The sequence below is a fragment of the Cygnus atratus genome, chromosome 5 (genome assembly GCF_013377495.2).
Source record: "Cygnus atratus isolate AKBS03 ecotype Queensland, Australia chromosome 5, CAtr_DNAZoo_HiC_assembly, whole genome shotgun sequence".
In the NCBI taxonomy this organism is placed as follows: domain Eukaryota; kingdom Metazoa; phylum Chordata; class Aves; order Anseriformes; family Anatidae; genus Cygnus; species Cygnus atratus.
This window is the reverse complement of record NC_066366.1, coordinates 6,495,271-6,514,024: the sequence shown is the minus strand read 5'-3', so window position 1 is coordinate 6,514,024 and position 18,754 is coordinate 6,495,271. Positions and strand designations below refer to the sequence as shown.

At 48.6% G+C, this 18,754-nt stretch overlaps 1 protein-coding gene across 1 annotated transcript in view; it reads left to right on the top strand.

Moving 5' to 3' along the window:
- Positions 1-1,453: 1,453 nt before the first annotated feature.
- The window catches only part of KIAA1549L (KIAA1549 like), a 125,672-nt gene continuing 108,371 nt past the window's right edge, over positions 1,454-18,754 (top strand). Inside the window, exon 1 of the mRNA XM_035550330.1 lies at positions 1,454-1,552. The gene's annotated coding sequence lies outside the window, so the exon portion shown is untranslated. The remainder of the gene's footprint in view (positions 1,553-18,754) is intronic.

The following is an 18,754-nucleotide window of genomic DNA, read 5'->3' as shown; positions in this document are numbered from 1 at the left end:
CGATGATGGCAGATTCACATTAATGCGAGTAACTTACACATACAGTAATGGATTAAGGCAGCGTGAGTCAAAGTGTGGTTATCAAGTATACAGAGCGTGTGCATGCTCTAGGGGAACCTGTATGTATGTGAGCAAATCCCAACACCAAGTGTGGATGCACAGATACCCCTCCAAGGGCTTGAAATTACCTTTCTGTCCAGTGAAAATAAATAGAATCAGGAAAGGTAGGTCTAGGAAGTAGTTAACTACAGTTTCTTGGTAAAACTTCAGTGAATTTTCACTGGCTGTAAGAGTAATTCACCATGCTGTGAAATATGCATCTCTAAGTCCTTTTAAACAACTAAAAATGTTAGAGAAAAAAAAAGTGTTATATAGTGTATAGTGGAAAAGAGTGACTATGATGATTGAGCTAGACCCAGAAGAAAACGCTGTCAAAGCTAACTTATTGATGGATCTGTCTGTCTATAAAGGTTCTGATGACAAAAGCTAGAAAAAGATGAAAATAGGGAAACGGGTTTTACACGGGAGCCTTCACACAGACAGTGAGAGGTACCGCTAGAGGGCCTTGCAGTAAATGCATTGGCCCTAAATAAAGCGGAGTGATGAGTAAGCTAGCCGTTTTACTACAACAGCCGTATAACTGCCATCTTTTCTTTGTGGGTAATCATTAGTAGTCATCATGTGGGAGCTAATTTTGCACGGAGTGAATTAGCGATGTGAGGGGGAGAAGGGAGTAAAGCGGCACCAAGGGGCCCTCAGGGGCTGCCCGGCCGTACCGCTGGCAGCCCGAGGGGGCTCGGGACCAGCCCGTCGCCCCCGGACCCCCGCGGGGCTGCGGCTGTGCCCGGCCGGCCCCGCTTTACCTCGGCGCGGCCCTGCCCGGGGGCGCCCGTCCCGGCCCCGCTCCTGAGGTGCCGCAGCGCGGGTCCCGCCTCCGCCTCCTCAGGGCGCCGGGCGGCCTGCGGGGAACGGGCGGCGCCACCAGCAAGGCTCCGGCTCGCCTTCGGCGGAGGCGTTAATGGGGGAAGGCACCGCGGCGGCTGCCTGTGGAGCCCCGCTCCCCGTCCTGGTCCCGGCCCCGCCGCCTCCCGCCCAGCGGGCACTGGGGGGGTCCCGGCGGCGCCGCCCCCGCCCGTCGCTCCCCGCCTCCCCTCGCTCGGCAGGCGCTGTGCCGCGGAGGGCGGGGAGCGGGGCCGGGGCTGGCGGCGCCGGGAGCCCTTTGTGCCGGAGCTGCCGCCCGCGGCCGCCGCCGCTGCCTTCCCGCGGCCGCTGAGGGGCACGGGCAGCGCGTCCTGCGGCTGCGGCCGCCGGCACCATGCGGAGCCCCCCGCTCCTCCTCCTCCTCCCGCTGCTGCTGCTGCCGGCGCAGCCCCTGCTCTAGAGCCCGGCGCGGCGATGGCGCGGCGGCGCGGGGCGCATCCCCCGGGGCCCGGCTCCGCGCCGCCGCCCCGCGCCCCGCCGTCGGGTGGCGGCCGGCCGGGCCTGGCCGGGGCCGTCGTGGTGCTGCTGGCGGCCGTCGTCGCGCTCGCCCCGGGCGGCCGGGCGGAGCAGGGTAAGGAGCGGGCGGCTGGGCGAGGCCTCGGGGGCTGGGGGGCGAGGGGTGGCTGAGGCGCCCGGGCTCCGCTTCGCGTTCCGGGCCTCGCTGCCCGGGGGCCAAACGCGCCCCTTGGGGCTGTGGTGAAGCAGCAGGCGCCCGGCAGCGGTGCTCGGCTGGGCTAATTCGTGCCCCGGGTGTCAGGAATGAGGGGAGCGCGGCTCCGCTGACGGGAACGTGCGGCGATCCCGTGTCGGTTTTAGGGCCGAAATACAGGACGGGTCCTCCTTGGCAGGGTGTGAGCTGGCCGAGCTGGCGTCCTCGTTCCTCACACCTCGTACCTCAGCCCGAGCCTGTGGGTGCTGCGGCCGGGTCTGTGTCCGTGCCGCGCGCTGACCCGCGGCCCCAGCACTGGCTGGCTTTTCACCTGTGCTCGGCGAGTCCGCCTGGATTTCACACAGACTCCTGCCCCGCGGCTGAACGACGAACCGAGATGTACCTCGCGCGGGGGCAGCCGGCCTCTGCTGCCTGAATTTTAACAGCAGGGCTGCTCCTGACGGGGAGCGCAGTCCCTCCTCACCGGGGCACTGGTGTCAGGAGCGGGATTTTCATCCTGCACCCGCGCTGTGCTTGTGCCCTCGCAGGCCTGTAGGGATTAAGCGCTGCCCCGTTTCTGGGTGTATTCACTCATAGGAGATCCAGCAGGTTTTAAAACGTGCTTGTGGGTACCGCCTGGCCTGCGGCTTGGAGGGAAGGTGAGGAGCTGCATCAGTACCAAGCCAAAGTCCGCAATAATAGCAGGCGCAGCAGACAAAGCGAAAAATCCGTCACTGATGGGTATTGTGTGGGCATTTTAGACAATCAGGTGGTTGTGCTGAGGTACTTAATCCATTGTGGTTAATGGGTTTAAGAGCTGCAGCTGAAATTGCAGGTAAAACTGTACGAGTCCTATCCAGTGTTCATCAGGAGCTATTGTTGTTATGGTGCACAAACTGGGATTTGACCAGCATGAGGAGCTCTGTCCTGCAGTGACACGGAGCACGGGGAGTGCTGTCTCCCGCTGGAGTCAGGGCAAGACATGTAGCTGGATTTTCATTCAAGAACATTAATTTTGTCTGGGAAGGTCAACTTCTGCATGCTTGCATAGGCCAGGCTGCATGTAAGTCTGTATTTCTCTTACAAAAATATGCTTTTACTGATTTCTGTGCCTGCTACTGTCATGTGAATGGCTCATATAGCAGGTCTACTGCCATGGAGTCCAAGTAGCGTTAGGTGATGCTTTAAGCGATAGGAAGAGCATTTGTTCCACCCCATTTTTACTACAGCTTTCTCCACCAGGGAATATTTGTATGTGTGGCAAAAGTTCTGTATGTACGTGCATACCTACCCACAGACAAATATTTTGTTCTTTTGTTTGGTTCATGTCCCAGTGTGGTATCGCTGTGTGAGGACAAAGCAGGGGACTCGGGGCATGGAGGCTAAAAAGCGAAGCCTTTAATTGTTAATTGTTAGTTTCTGCAGCATGTCTTCACCGCCACCTCTGTTTGGGTTCAGGTTGTTGCACGGGTGCGCTGAGAATAAAATCACGGTGCCCACCGTGATCAGAAGTAGATGACTGCGATTGCAGGCATGTTGCAGACTAACGAATGCAAAGCCTTGGGTTAAGCAGCACTTTGACAAACTGAATGTATCTGTGAAGAAAGGGAAAAGCAATGATCCAGAGAAGGAAGGAGCGACGGCGCGGTGTAGGGCAGCATCCTTCCATCACCTGGCCCGGCGCAGCTCCTGGTGACCACGCGGCGTGACCACAGCCCCTGCGATGGACGTGGCCTTGAGCGGCAGCCTCGGAAAGCTGCTCTCTTCCCAGAGGACCATCTCCCAGCCCGCAAAGACACACCACACCGTTGTGTGAGCACGGCAGAGAAGGCACGCTGCTCACGGCTGTGTTGACCATCAGCTTAAGCAACTCGTTGGAGGGGCTGCAGTGGGGTAATAAGGGTTTGGAAATGTTAAAATATGCCTGCTGTGTTGTCAGTCATCCTTTGTGCTTGCTTGTTTAGCCTGAGTGGTAAACTTCCCAGGGAAAGGTCTGTTTCTTCCTGTGTGTTTGCTGAACACCAGCACAGCAAGATCGCACCTTAATTAACAGTAATTTCAAACCCAATAACGACGTCTCCAGTGCAGTGGCTGCGTCTCGCAGCTGGAGCTTTGGCTGAGCGGTTCGGAGAGCACTCCGTGCCAGCTGCAAGGTTGCCAGCGCCACCTCCTGTGGCCCAGGGGTCTCGATGGATGGCAGCTACCTCAGAGCCCAAAACTGCGCAAAAAGAACCAGGATCGTCGCCTCCACCCGTGCACGCCTCGGGACGGCGCTCGGAGGCCAGGTGCTGGTGTTGCCCAAGGAGGTACCACAGAGACGAGGGCCCTGAGCGTGTCAGGGCACAGGTGGCTTGCTGGATCCACCTCTGCGTGGAGGACAGTGGCAAGGATGTACAGAAAGGCAGAAGTCTGTTCTCCAGAAATACAAACCCAGGTTTTACGAAACCAGCGATTTCAGGTTGCTCTTTTAATGTTCTGTCTGATTAGCTTGACAGAAAATAGGTGCAGATACCTGCCTTCTGCAAGGATGGGCAAATGAACAGGGAGGATTTCAAATTCTGACTCATTTTATTCAAAACTATACAAGCATCTACCACGTGGGCTGAAAAAATTAGGCCTCCAGAAGCATGCATCCACCAGTCAGGAGTTATCATGCTCCCACTGCTTTCCTGGATCTGAGTTATTTCCCGTTAGCTCATAAAAACTATTTCTGTTTTTAGGATTTGTGTAGATACAAGATACTTTAAATTCATATATGCTGAAATAACTTCGATGAAACTGTTCTCTTTAGATTAAGGTAAGCACCCTGAATCTTAGATGAGGTTGAAGAGTGTCTGCATTTTGCCCGTAAAGAATGCTTGCTGCTTGTTTCAAACCCGTGGTTAGTGAAGAAATTTGCAATCTTATTTTCAGCCAAGTTCAGTCATCCAGTAATGTACTGGGTATCTGACAGCCTCTAGTCTTCACTGCAGTATTTTCTGAAATCTGATACACCAGCTTGAGATCAGGTTGATGAATAAAGGGAAGGGGAATGTGAGTAATTTTGTTTCTGGCATTTTCTTAGTCATTTGGGAACAGTTGTTTCTGCTGAAATAAATACTGATGATATTTGCATATGAATTTAGGCTTCAACATCCAAACATGTCAACATTTCATTAAAAATAATAAGCATTTTGGTGTTTATTTACTGTTTTAACTCCCTTCTGTTGAGTCTGAGGAAGGAGCTACTTCACTTACTGAACTAGTTTGCATTTTACTTGTAACCCTAAGGGCCGTGGACTGAACGCTGCCTTCCTCCTGGCAAGGTGGGATACCACTGGGAGGCTTTGGACATTGAACATTGGGAAGTACAAGGTGTAGGAGAACCAATCTCTGTACATCTCACACACGTAGTTTGCTGCTAAGGCAGCTGTAGTGTTCGTGGCACAGTTGGTCTTTGTGCCTGAGATTGCCTCTTGAGCGCTAAGGGTCAGCTTCCTGAAGAAAAGACAAGCTGTGCCTTCTGTGAGTGAGTTTTAGAAAAATTGGAGAAGAAGTACTGGCATACTTGAGCTGAAAGAGTGCAGGAGTTTTCCACAGCAGAGAATTAATCCTCAGAGTTTATCAAGAGAGTAGCAAAATGATATGTTGAAAAGCCATCAGAATCTCTGCTTCTCCTTCCTTAAACCTAACTTCCATTTATTTTAGATTTGAAAAACAGGTCCCTGCTCGACCTCGCAGGCAATGCCCCCCCCTACCGGCCCCACCTTCCCAGGTGCCCTTACATAACAGATTTGAGGCCCTGGAGTTTGAGAGGCCGGTGGGTGAGGACGAGGTAGAAAGTCTACCCAGGAGGATGCCTAGGGCGAGGAAGCCGACTCCACGCCTCAAGGCTGCCTCCACCAAGAAAGACAGAAGGGTGATCGTTGTAGGCGACTCCCTTCTCAGGGGAACAGAGGGCCCTATTTGCCGACCTGACCCTACCCGTAGGGAAGTCTGCTGCCTCCCTGGGGCCAGGGTCAGGGATGTTGCCAGAAAGCTTCCCAACCTGGTTCGCCCCTCTGACTACTACCCTCTTTTGATAGTCCAGGCTGGCAGTGAGGATATTGAAGAGAGAAGCCTGAAGGCTATCAAACGGGACTTTAGGGGACTGGGACGGTTAGTGGATGGAGCGGGAGTACAGGTGGTGTTTTCGTCTATCCCTGCAGTGGCAGGGAGGGGTACCGAGAGGACACGGAAAGCCCACCTGATTAACACGTGGCTCAGAGGCTGGTGCCAACACAGAAATTTTGGGATTTTTGACCATGGGGTGCTTTACTCGGCACCTGGCCTGGTGACTGCAGACGGGTCCCTATCTCTAAGGGGAAAACGGATCCTAACCCAGGAGCTGGCAGGGCTCATTGAGAGGGCTTTAAACTAGGAAAGAAAGGGGATGGGGCTGAAATTAGGCTTGTTGGAGCTGTACCAGGGGGAACAATGGCAAGGCCGGGGGAGAAGGCAATGGCCCAGCTGAAGTGCATCTACACTAATGCACGCAGCATGGGTAACAAACAAGGGGAGCTGGAAGCCATCATGCAGCAGGAAGGCTATGACTTGGTTGCCATCACGGAAACGTGGTGGGACCACTCCCATGACTGGAGTGCTGCAATGTCTGGCTATAGGCTCTTCAGAAGGGACAGGCAGCACAGAGGGCGTGGTGGCGTGGCTCTCTATATTAGAGAGTGTTTTGATGGCTGGGAATGATAAGGTTGAGGCTCTATGGGTTAGGATCAGAGGGAAGGCCAACAAGGCAAGCATCCTGGTGGGGGTCTGTTATAGACCACCGAACCAGGATGAGGAGACAGATGAGGAGTTCTACAGGCAGCTGGCAGAAGCCGCGAAATCGTCAGCGCTTGTTCTCGTGGGGGACTTCAACTTCCCAGACATGTCCTGGAAGCACAACACAGCCCAGAGAAAGCAGTCTAAGAGGTTTCTGGAGAGCATGGAAGATAGCTTCCTGACGCAGCTGGTTAGAGAGCCTACCAGGGCAGGTGCCCCGCTAGACCTTCTGTTCACAAACAGTGATGGACTGGTGGGAGATGTGGTGGTCGAGAGCTGTCTTGGGCAGAGTGACCACGAAATGGTTCAGATCTCTATTCTTGGCGAGGCCAGGAAGGGGACCAGTAAAACCGCTGTCTTGGACTTCCGGAGGGCTGACTTTGAGCTGTTCAGGACACTGGTTGGCCGAGTCCCTTGGGAGGAGGTTCTGAAGGGCAGAGGAGTCCAGGAAGGCTGGGCACTCTTCAAGAAGGAAATCTTAATGGCTCAGGAGCGGTCTGTCCCCACGTGCCCAAAGACGAGCCAGCGCGGAACTAGACCGGCCTGGCTGAACAGAGAGTTGTGGCTCGAGCTTAGGAGAAAAAGGAGGGTTTATAATCTTTGGAAAAGAGGGTGGGCTACTCAAGAGGACTATAAGGATGTTGCGAGGCTGTGCAGGGACAAAATTAGAAAGGCCCATCTGGAATTAGAAAGGCTCATCTGGAGCTCAATCTGGCTACTGCCGTTAAAGATAACAAAAAACGTTTTTACAAATACATCAACACAAAAAGGAGGACTAAGGAGAATCTCCATCCTTTACTGGATGCAGGGGGGAACTTAGTTACAAAAGATGAGGAAAAGGCTGAGGTACTCAATGCCTTCTTTGACTCAGTCTTTAGCGGCAAGACCAGTTGTTCTCTGGATACCCGGTACCCTGAGCTGGTGGAAGGGGATGGGGAACAAGATGTGGCCCTCGCTATCCACGAGGAAATGGCTGGCGACCTGCTACAGCACTTGGATGTACGCAAGTCGATGGGGCCAGATGGGATCCACCCGAGGGTACTGAAAGAACTGGCGGAGGAGCTGGCCAAGCCGCTTTCCATCATTTATCGGCAGTCCTGGCTATCAGGAGAGGTCCCAGTCGACTGGCGGCTAGCAAATGTGACGCCCATCTACAAGAAGGGCCGGAGGGTAGACCCGGGGAACTATAGGCCTGTTAGTTTGACCTCGGTGCCAGGGAAGCTCATGGAGCAGATTATCTTGAATGTCATCACGCGGCACTTGCAGGGCAACCAGGCGATCAGGCCCAGTCAGCATGAGTTTATGAAAGGCAGGTCCTGCTTGACGAACCTGATCTCCTTCTATGACAAAGTGACGCGCCTGGTGGATGAGGGGAAGGCTGTGGATGTGGTCTACCTTGACTTCAGTAAGGCTTTTGACACTGTTTCCCACAACATTCTCCTCAAGAAACTGTCTGCTTGTGGCTTGGACTGGAGTACACTTCGTTGGGTTAAAAACTGGCTGGATGGCCGGGCCCAAAGAGTTGTGGTGAATGGAGCCACATCCAGTTGGAGGCCGGTTACTAGTGGAGTCCCCTAGGGCTCAGTCCTGGGGCCGGTCCTCTTTAATATCTTTATCAATGACCTGGATGAGGGCATCAAGTGCACCCTCAGTAAGTTTGCAGATGACACCAAGTTAGGTGCATGTGTCGATCTGCTCGAGGGCAGGAAGGCTCTGCAGGAGGATCTGGATAGGCTGGAGCGATGGGCTGAGGTCAACTGTATGAAGTTCAACAAGGCCAAGTGCCGGGTCCTGCACCTGGGGCACAACAACCCCAAGCAACACTACAGGCTGGGAGATGAGTGGTTGGAAAGCTGCCTGGCCGAGAAGGACCTGGGAGTATTGGTTGATAGGCAGCTGAATATGAGCCAGCAGTGTGCTCAGGTGGCCAAGAAGGCCAACAGCATCCTGGCCTGTATAAGAAGCAGTGTGGCCAGCAGGTCTAGGGAAGTGATTGTCCCCCTGTACTCGGCTCTGGTGAGGCCGCACCTCGAGTGCTGTGTTCAGTTTTGGGCCCCTCGCTACAAGAAGGACATGGAGGTGCTCGAAAGAGTCCAGAGAAGGGCAACGAAGCTGGTGTGGGGTCTGGAGAACAAGTCTTACGAGGAGCGGCTGAGGGAGCTGGGGCTGTTCAGCCTGGAGAAGAGGAGGCTCAGGGGAGACCTCATCGCTCTCTATAGGTACCTTAAAGGAGGCTGTAGAGAGGTGGGGGTTGGTCTATTCTCCCACATGCCTGGTGACAGGACGAGGGGGAATGGGCTAAAGTTGCGCCAGGGGAGGTTTAGGTTGGATATTAGGAAGAACTTCTTTACTGAAAGGGTTGTTAGGCATTGGAATGGGCTGCCCAGGGAAGTGCTTGAGTCACCATCCGTGGAGGTCTTTAAAAGACGTTTAGATGTAGCCCTTAGTGATGTGGTTTAGTGGAGGTCTTGTTAGTGTTAGGACAGAGGTTGGACTGGGTGATCTTGGAGGTCTCTTCCAACCTACATGATTCTGTGAAAAGGCCTACGACAAAGGACAAAAGTGAAATGATCTGGAATTGAGAAAGAAGCGAATAAGAGAGAAGTCCAGGCTTTGATCCAACCACTTTGATTAGTGGTAGTTCTAAACATGTAAGACAGGACATGAAGGGCACACTTGCATCTCATAATTGTTGCCACAAGAAGAAGGAAGGGCCAGTCATGTTCTTAAAACTAGAGCAGCATCTGATGCCCATGGGCGGCTGAGGTGCAGCTCCAACATACCTGGGACCTGTGAGGGCCTCGACAGCAGCTGCAGGTGACACAGTTTGACTTCTCTCTTCTGAAAGGAGGAGTTAGCACGGAAAGTGGGAAGTTTTAACATGTGCCTAGTATGGGCTACTTCGGGGTGAAAAGAGATTATTGTTAATAGTGTTTAAACAATTACTTCTACGAGGTAGTAGTGTGTATAGCAAAATGTAGCACACACATACTGCGTCAGTCTGATTCTGAGGTTAAATCAGTGAAAATCCTTTTCTGGATTCTGCAAGCAGGAGGAAGGAATTAAAAATGAAAGATGTGCGAAGCTGGAAAGAATAAAGATTCAGACTTAGAAGGCAGTGCCTGTTTCCACGTTTTCTCCTACCCACGTTGCTGTAGATCTGAAACTACCTACGGTACCTTGTCTGTTGTGTCGCACATCACCTGTTAGCAGTGTGCCAGTGTTGCTCTTTTAAGGGAGATACCCCAGCTGATTCATACTGTCTTTGAATATGAAGAATACATGGGAGAAAGTAGAGGAAAGACTGTGCAAGATAAAGAACGTAAATATTGTGGCCAAACACTCCCGTTTTCGGGTATTATAATCAGGCTTGATCCATCAGTTGGTACAGCTGCAGTAGGTCTGCTCCTGACATTCCTCCTGTATTCCATGCATATGTATACATTTTCTTTATAATGACCAAAAACCCGTATGCAGTGATTTTGGCTGCTGTCTAGGAAATTCTGTCTGCATGATCTACGTACTGATCATACGCAGTGTTTTCCCAAGTGCTTGTGCAGTGGGGTGGTGACCAAAAAAATTCCTGAAGCAAGCTAATACGAATCAAAATCCATTTGTATATCAGTTAATAAAAAAAGCATCAGAACTGTCCTGCGTTACTGTATTGTTTAGTGATACGATGATTTCACTGTAGTGTCTTACACGCCAGTAAATAAAAAGTCTTTAATTAAACGGCGTGTTTGAGAGGTACAGATTTTGTAAGTTCAACCTCACATAGTTGCTAGCTAGGGTAATACAAGAAGATTCTTTTATAAATCTGTTTGACTCACAAATGCTAAGGTACAGATTTTTTAAGTGTGCAAGTCAAAGGAAAGGCTAAACATTGAAATTTATGCAAATTAAAATGTCAGAAGACATTCCAAAGAGATGGAAACAAAGATGTTGCATTTATTTTCTGTAGTAGCTATAAAACAATGAAATAACTGAGGCCACTAAAATGTGTTGGCAACCAATGTAAAAATGACAAGAAAAGAGTTGAAAAACTGAAGTTTATCCTTGGGAACAGATTGTTACCAAACAGCTGTTCTTTGTTTTGAAAATAATAAAAATGACTTAGATGATGTTATGTTGCTTGCCACTGAAGTTTTGAAAAGCTGATTGAAAAGAAACCATTTCAGGCTTGCCTGGTTTTCTTTACGTAGTTTTCTTTTAATCTTATGAGTAGCTTTGGCCGATGAATGTATCAGTGATGAAAGACTGGATTTTTGTAAGGGTCATGGCTGGCTAAGAAAGGGAGTGCATTTTTACAGTTCTCTGTCATTGCAGTTTTGTCTTCGATATGGGGTCTTTAAGCTGAAATGTTTAGGGTTAGTTTTAAGAATCCTTAAAACTGATGGTTTCTGTTTTATTTAGCATTTTCTGGTCTGGTTTTCCATAATACTGTAGTTTTAAATATGCTTCTCTGATCTTGTGGTAAAACATCTTGGAGGAATGATTGTAAGGCCAATCCAGACCTGATCCTTGTAGCAACTTGGTGTTCTCAGCTACTTTTGTCTGAAGTCCTCGATGCTCACCGACTCAAAAAGTCTCAAACCTTTTTTTTTTTTAACTAAATATATTCATTGAATTAGATATTCACATAAGTCGGCTTGAAAAATTGTCCATTGTTGACTGGCAGGCAATAAATGTAATTGCCCAGGTTTTTCACAGTGTTCAGTAACAGAGATGTTTTCAAAGCCGCAGCCTGCTGAACTCATAAATATATTTCCCTATGCTTGCATCAGTATCAGTTCAGTATCCAAAATTCATTGCTATTTAATAATCAAAAGTTTTGCTTGCCGTAGAAAATAATTTAACATTTTGTGTGTACATTCCTATGCATCACAGTGTGAAACCATATTCTTGGGCTCTAAATTGGCTGCAGGCAGTAATTGTTTGCTAGGCAAGTCAAGGGGGTGAGCATCGATTAAACTTTTTATGGGGTGCTGTTTGTGAATTTACAGCTATTAAAAAAGCATTACTTTCCATACCTACCTTTTGTTTTCTTTGCCTAATGAAATACCTATAAAATACTTATGGACTCCTGTTACATAATTAATATGAAAATATTGAGTGCATTTCAAAAGGAATTTTACCACTGTGTCAGTTACCAGTTGCTCTGAGACATCTTTCTGTGTTGCTGAGAAGCCATATGTAAAAATCCTGCTAACCAACTTGGGTCGTTCCTGAGCATGTACAGCATTTCCTCTGGTCATTTCATATCCACAAGAGCAGTGAAAATCAGAGATGGGAGCTGGTAAGCCATAAGGAGGAGTGTGGAACATGGCGAAAACTGTATCAGTTAAAGGTTTAGGTCAGCAAGTAAAGTATTAATAAACGCAGTTAGGTCAGAAAGGAATCACTGACATTGTTGAATTTGTTTTCTGCATATGATGGACCTTAAGATTTGCCATTTTATAGTGACTGATGCACAAGTGTAGCAGCTCTGGATAGAGAATAATCTTTAAAAGACTATACAATCCTAATTAATGTTTTCAGGGGCTGGGTAGTTCACAACAATTACTAGTAAAGGATGTTACTGTCATGTCTGGAAATTATCTTATTTCTATACTGAATAAGTCCCACTTCATTTTCCAGCTGTCTTATTTACCAGACTGAAGGGCTCTGAGATCCCTGCTCCAAGTACAGCTGCTTGCACACCGTGATCAAGCCATGCCTTTCGCTTTGAGCTCAGTCAGATGGCTCAGCCAAACGCATACGAGACGGAAGTTCATTCTGGGTGTTAGGAAAAGGTTCTTCACTGGGAGGGTGGTCGGGCACTGGGACGGGCTCCCCAGGGCAGAGGTCACAGCACTGAGCTGCTGGAGCTCAAGAAGTGTTTGGACAGCGCTCTCAGACACGTGGTCTGAATTTTGGGTGTTTCTGTGTGGAGCCAGGAGCTGGACTTGATGATTCCTGTGGGTTCCTTCCAAGTCAGGATATTCTGTGATTCTGTATTTTCCAGATCTTTTGTCATTCTCCTGACTCCTCTTTGAAGTCTTTCCAGTCTGACATCCCTCTGGAACTGCAGCCTCCAGAGCTGGCCCAGTATCCCCGGTTCATTGAGAGCCCTCATCAGTGTCAGGTGTCCTTTATCGTAATGAACTAAGGTCACTCCTGCAGGAGTTCCCATTGATCTGATTACTCGCATCTGCTTGCAAGATTTATTTTTTTAGAGTAAGTCTGTACCGCAGACTTGGGTATAATCGAGAGAAGCGAGATGAACAGCCCCTGAAGCTACAGCTACTTGTGGAAGCGGCAGTCTGCTTGGTGGACCTAACCCTTCATCGCTGTTCCCCTTCATAGACACTTATCCCATGAAATTGGTCTGTAGTCTTTATTTCCAGATGTGTGATCCGACACTTGACTGCATCTGCCTGCCTGATTCATTATTCATTATTCATTTCTTTCCCAGTCTGTAACCTGTGAACTTTGGTCGGAGAGGGTTTTTACTTCCTCCAGGTTACTGATAAAAATGTTGAATAGTGCAAGGCTGAGAATCGATCCCGTGGGAGTCTGCTAGAAGCATTGCTGCTCGATTTAATCATTTTAAATGTACTGCATATGCATCGTATTCATTTATATTTTATTAATCAAAATGTGAGATATGAAGTCAAATGCCTCATTGAAATCTCAGACCAGTAGATCAAGCTTGTAGCCTGATAGAAATATAAAATTAATGTGAAGTGATTCATTGTCCATAAAAATGTGTTCCTGGACATTAATTATTCTATCCTCTTTTTGTTCTTCATTAATCAAATCTTTTCTCTACTAATTCAGTCCATCATCTAGCAGCGATATCAAAATGTCCATTGGACAGTTCCCATTTGCCCTGTTTAAATGTTACGGTATTACAGAACAAAGATAAATCCTGGGCTTTGTTTGCTTTGTCCCCTAACACCAGGGGGAATAAGGGGGCAATCAACAACTGAAAAAAAAGCCTGATTCAAAACCAGTCAACGCTTCTTCAGACTGCCTGTGGTTGTAGAGCTTCTGGGCACAGAAAGGGGGGTGTTTCAAGAACCACCACAACGCAGGTTCTGGTGCGCTCTTCTGTAAAGCCTGGCTGTGCTGACTGATGGAGATGGGACGGATGCTCTTGGGTGCTCAGCGTGGCATTTCCTGCGCTCCTGTGTGGACAACCAGAATGCCCAAAATTTGGACAACTAGTACTAAAAGAATATAACCTGTAAGAAGATGCATGGAAAATAAACTCCTGAAAAATGAAACGTTGCTTGGGCTTAGGGGATGCTGCTGAGGGCAGTGGTTTGTCAGCAGCCACCGAGGTACCTGGAAGCTCACTTGCATCCCAAGAAGGGGCTCCTCAGGGCAGGGGGAGACCTCTCACGAACTGTGGGCTGATCCTCTGCAGGTGCCTCGCGCCTGCTGTTCTGTCCTCACGCCAGCTTCTTCAGAGAGCAGTGTGTCTTGTGTCTCTGTATGGGTGCCCAGGGGCTCCTCCTGCCTCTGCTGTTCTTGCAAGAGGTGCTGCAGGAGCTGCCCCGAGCTCCTGGGGAAGCCACTGAACATCCCGTCTGAAACCTATGGAGGGAGCAACCTTCATGCTGCTTAAGGGGCATGGCGTAAAACAAAGGGAAGTAGAAGGAAATTAGGGACCGAGACAGAACTAACTGCTTTCCATGAAGTGCAGGTGAGGTTGAAATTTGGGACCGATCTATCAAGGCAAGTGCTGAAAGCCGTGCATATGAATGAGTTTGAGAGATATAGATTTAGAGAGGAGGCAATTAGGGATTGGGTAAACAGGAGAGGACAAGCATACTGAGTTGAATAGGCTTTCCAGTTGCAAATCTGACCGATACTCTTTCCTTTGTAGATATTTCGGGCAGTAACGGGATGCTAGGTGAATGCTATTAAGACTGTATTCCTTGAGTGCACCTAAAGAGGTAGGGTATTAGGGCTGTATTAGAACTAGACCTCAGAGAAAAATCTTTCAGGTTTTCAGTGTGCTCAGTGAGACCGCGAGGTGATGATTTTCTGCTTGGGGAAGTAGCAGTGTATGTAGAGAAACTGCAAAGCAGGCCCCCTGCGTTCGGCTCCCAGGTGCTGCCAACTGGTTTACTATTATTCTGTGTCAAGTAGCTTGCCGGTTGTTTCTTGCAGGACTTTGGCTGGGAGTTGAGGATAGGCTGGTGAAAACCCTGGTCTAGTTGGGGCCGAAGGAAACGCTGCTGCTGCTGCTGTTCGTGTGGGTGAGGTCGCAGAGATCTCAGCCAGTTTGATCTCCTTTCCAGACGACTTTGGCTTCCTTCTTTTTGCAGTGTGGGGTCAGTGTCCTACGTAGGAGACTGTGTGTGGAACGACATTTCAATACTGGTCTCCTTTTTGTCCTCTAAAGGGCCCCAAGCCAGCCGCTGCAATTAATGAAACTCCTTGAATGCTCAAAGGGAAGCACATATAATGCTTATCTGAAATTAGTCTACGGTCCTCCACCATACTGCCGAGCTCTGAACCACATTGATGAACTGTCTGTGCGGCGCATATTTTGTTGAAAAGCCAATAGCTCATTTTAAAAATCAGCGACGAATTAAAAGTAATAGATAATTGTAACAGGACTGAGATAATAAAGTATGGAATATTCAAATTTTATCAGATATTTTGATATATCCAATATTTTCAGTATAAGGCAGATAATTAAAATTACCCCAAAGAGATAATCTCACAGGAAGATATTCTGGGGATGCAATTTGTTTTCATCAATATTAACTGTAGGCTGCGATAATGTAGTGTATTGTACAGAGTCTATGTAGGATACATTTCTGGGGCTATTATTACAACTGTCCGATCAAAGAAATCTTCCTGTATAATTTCTATAGTTACTTAACTACTAATTTGATTCTAAAATTTTCTTTGTAGGCAGTTATTGCTGAAATTAATGCTATCTGCTTGTGCACGCAGAAAATTCCTCTACGTCTTTGCAGCCAGCTTAAATTCACTGTATTGATGTTGAATTGTTTCAGTTCTTCAGGTGTTTCCATAGCTAATTTGTCATAGCCCTGGGTGTCTGCTTATTTTAGCTCTCAGATCCGTTTCCATCCTGCCCACGTGGAAGGCAAAGGGAGAAGCTGCAGTGACCTCCGCAGATGTGGGTTCAGCCTGCAGTGTGTAGGCTCTGATCTGCCAGCTGCGTCTGAAGCACGGGTGATTGCTCTTCTTCCCGTTAAGTTCCGGGAGAGTCATGCTGAGGCAGGGGACTGTTTGGACGTGTAGTCAACAGCTTGGACTCCAGTGACAGCCAAGGAGATGGGTGTAGCTGTTACACAGGGCATTGAAGGAATAGATGCTCTCCTAAATCCTATGTTTATATAGATTAAGGTTGCCATTTTAAGGCGCGTAACAAGTTGTGCTGGAGAAGTAATCTGCTGAGCCCTTCAGTGGCTAGGACAAAGTAAACAAAGTACAATAAGGAATAATTTTGAAGCTAAATAAGTGATAAATAAGTCGTAAGCTATTGAAGTTACCTGTGCTATCTTAAAATCTGTTTCCGCTTAAATAAATGGTAGGTTGTTTGGGTAGATATGATATTTGTTAACTCACTGCTCTTCTCGGTGACAATATTGGCATTTATTTTTGTAAACCACTGAAGGATTACCATTTTAGCTGATGCCACAGTCTCCTTAGTGAAACCGCTTTTTAGGAATATTACCACTGCACCCTTGATAATTTACATGGCTAAAAGGAGAATGTGATCTCACTGATGAGCAAAGAAGGGTAACATCTCTTTCCTAGCAGGGCTCGTGCCTAAAGCTGCAGCTAACATCTCTAGTCTATGGTTTTCCTGGGGTGGCACTGGTGTGCCGTGCAGTGAGGCAGGTGTCCTTGGGCAGAGCACCCCCTTGCAGAGGGCACCGAGGCAAAGGGGTGAGCCCCAGCTCCCGCAGGGGCCGGATTCAGCTTTGTGTAGCTGTGCCGTGTGCCTGCCCTGCACATCTGGGCAGCAGCCACGTGCCAGGGCTCACACAGACCAACGCAAGACTGGGAGCCACAAACAGGTGATAGCTGCCGCAGCGGGGTGTGCTGGTTCATGTAGAGCCTTTAAACGTGCCTGCGACGTACCCCTGCTGTCACACTGGCTGGGCATTTGTGGGGCCTGCCAGGTCCTTGGTTGTTGCTAATGGGGCGGGCGAGTGTCTCAGGGTGTCCCGTCCACGGTTCCTCCTGTGTGGTTGTGCCTCGATGCACGGTGCCTGCTCACAGAAGCTCTAAGTGAGAACATTTTGCACACTTTCATATCATTACCTGTAACGAACTAATTTGCTTTAACTAGCATTTGTACTCACTGCAGTGACAGCAGTATTTATATTCAAGCCCAAGTTAGTGCGCATTTTGCTTGCAAAACTTCCTGAAGTGTAGGAGCACCACCAATGCTGAGTTAGCAATACGTTTGTGACTTGTGCTGTATTGAAGACCTACACCTTTTTATTTCTTTACATATTTATTGTGAAATAGTTGTCAGGTGGTAGTTGTCTCCCTGTAAATCCAGAGGAGAAAGAAAGCAGCTGTGCACCTGACTGTGATTTACATCTCTACCCATGGTTGTGTTTTCTTGGTTAATCTCAGTGTAAAATGTCATTTTTAGTCTCCATTTTAAGTTAACTTTGGCCAACTCAGTTTAACCAACCTGTGTAGTCCCAGTGCAACACCCCCACTGTACAGTTACTCAGGCAGAGGCATGTTACACGTTTCAAAGCTTTCTAAATTGAGATATTTACCTAATTGTTTTTAATAGTTTTTTTTTTCAGGCCAGCTGACTCGTACACTTTCCCAAGCATTTAATTTGATTACTACATTAATTCCGTATCAAGGACTAATTAGAATAGACAAAGAAAGAATAAGCAAGTCTGAAGTTATGAAACAAAACTGCCATGTGAATGTATTGCCTGTGGTTCTTCGGGACCCAGTCATCTGCTACAACTTCTTTTAATAGCTCATTCTGACTTTAATGCGATCAAAAAAAATGTAGCATTTTGTTCCTGGGTTACAGTTGGATCCTGCTGCTTGGTTGTTGGCACAGGACATGTTCAGGATGGGTGGGAGCACTGACCCCGATTGTGGTGCACAGAAGGCACCAGGGATGTGTCCCAGAGCCCTCCCGAAGGCCCCTGGTGCACATTGCTCCCTTACTCAGTTCGCTGCGTGACGGTGCTCCCACAAATCTTTATCAAAAATAGTGTTATTTACCTCCGTGGGATTTCATGAACGCATCCATTTTCAATACAATTTGAAAGTTAATTTACAAGAAACTCTAGCGAACATTTTTTAATATTCTGGTTGCTTTCCCAGCAGAACAAAATGAAATCAATTGACTTTGTCTGCCCTTCTTTTATCAGTCTGTTTGAAAGTCTGAAAACGGTACAGCCCTCCCTCGTAACTTGTTAATCCTCTGGCTGATTGTCATCAGATTCGACAGAGATCGAGCTGTCGGCCATGTCATGTTCTCCCTGCTTTCATATGAAGCTGTCACTGCAAAGGGGAAGGAGAGCTGATGGCAGACGCTCTGCCTTTACCCGCTGTGTCCCGATGCTCCTGGGTTTTGGAAGCAGTGGTCTAGGGTGCAGGTAGTGGCCTTCAGTCCGAACATGTGGGAAGGGCCTTTTGGGGTACAGCTGTGGGGCTCTGGGGCCCAAAGGCCCTGGTGGTGGAAGCTGGCAGCGCTGAGAGCTGGGTGAGAAGAGGTGATAAAGTTTTTGATGGCGCTGTGGGAGCTGGGCTTCCTGTGGTAGCGGGGAACCAAAGTCCATAGGTGTGCAGCCCTGTGAAGAGACAAAACAGATGCCTGCCAAGTGTAATGGGTCTGCCAGGGCAGCAAGGCAGCCACGAGTGCTCAACTAAATGGCAAATATCAGAGCCCTCTGAAGCGCAAGGTGGGCATTGTTGCCATTAAGCCAAGAGCAGCCTCCTCCCCAGCAGCCCCTGTCCCACCACCAGTCTTAGCATGGTGGGAGGATGCTGGCCCTGACCCTGGCAGGAAGATTTTTTTCCTGTGGTGTGAGGTTGGAAGCCTTCAGCTGGTTCTGGGCTTAAGGATAGAAAACCATAAAAAAACAAACAAACCAAAAAAAGACACAGATCATCACGTCCATGGAACTGCTGTTAGTGCAATTTGAAAGACATTATAATTACAGGTGTTGATTCATTCAGCAAGCAGAAGGTACCAAGAAATAAAAATGAGCTCTTAAAAAGTCAGGCCTAGTTCTCCAGGCTTTTCCTCTTTGAAACAGGAATCCTGTCGGCACGCAGTCTTGTTTATACGAACACATATATACATGC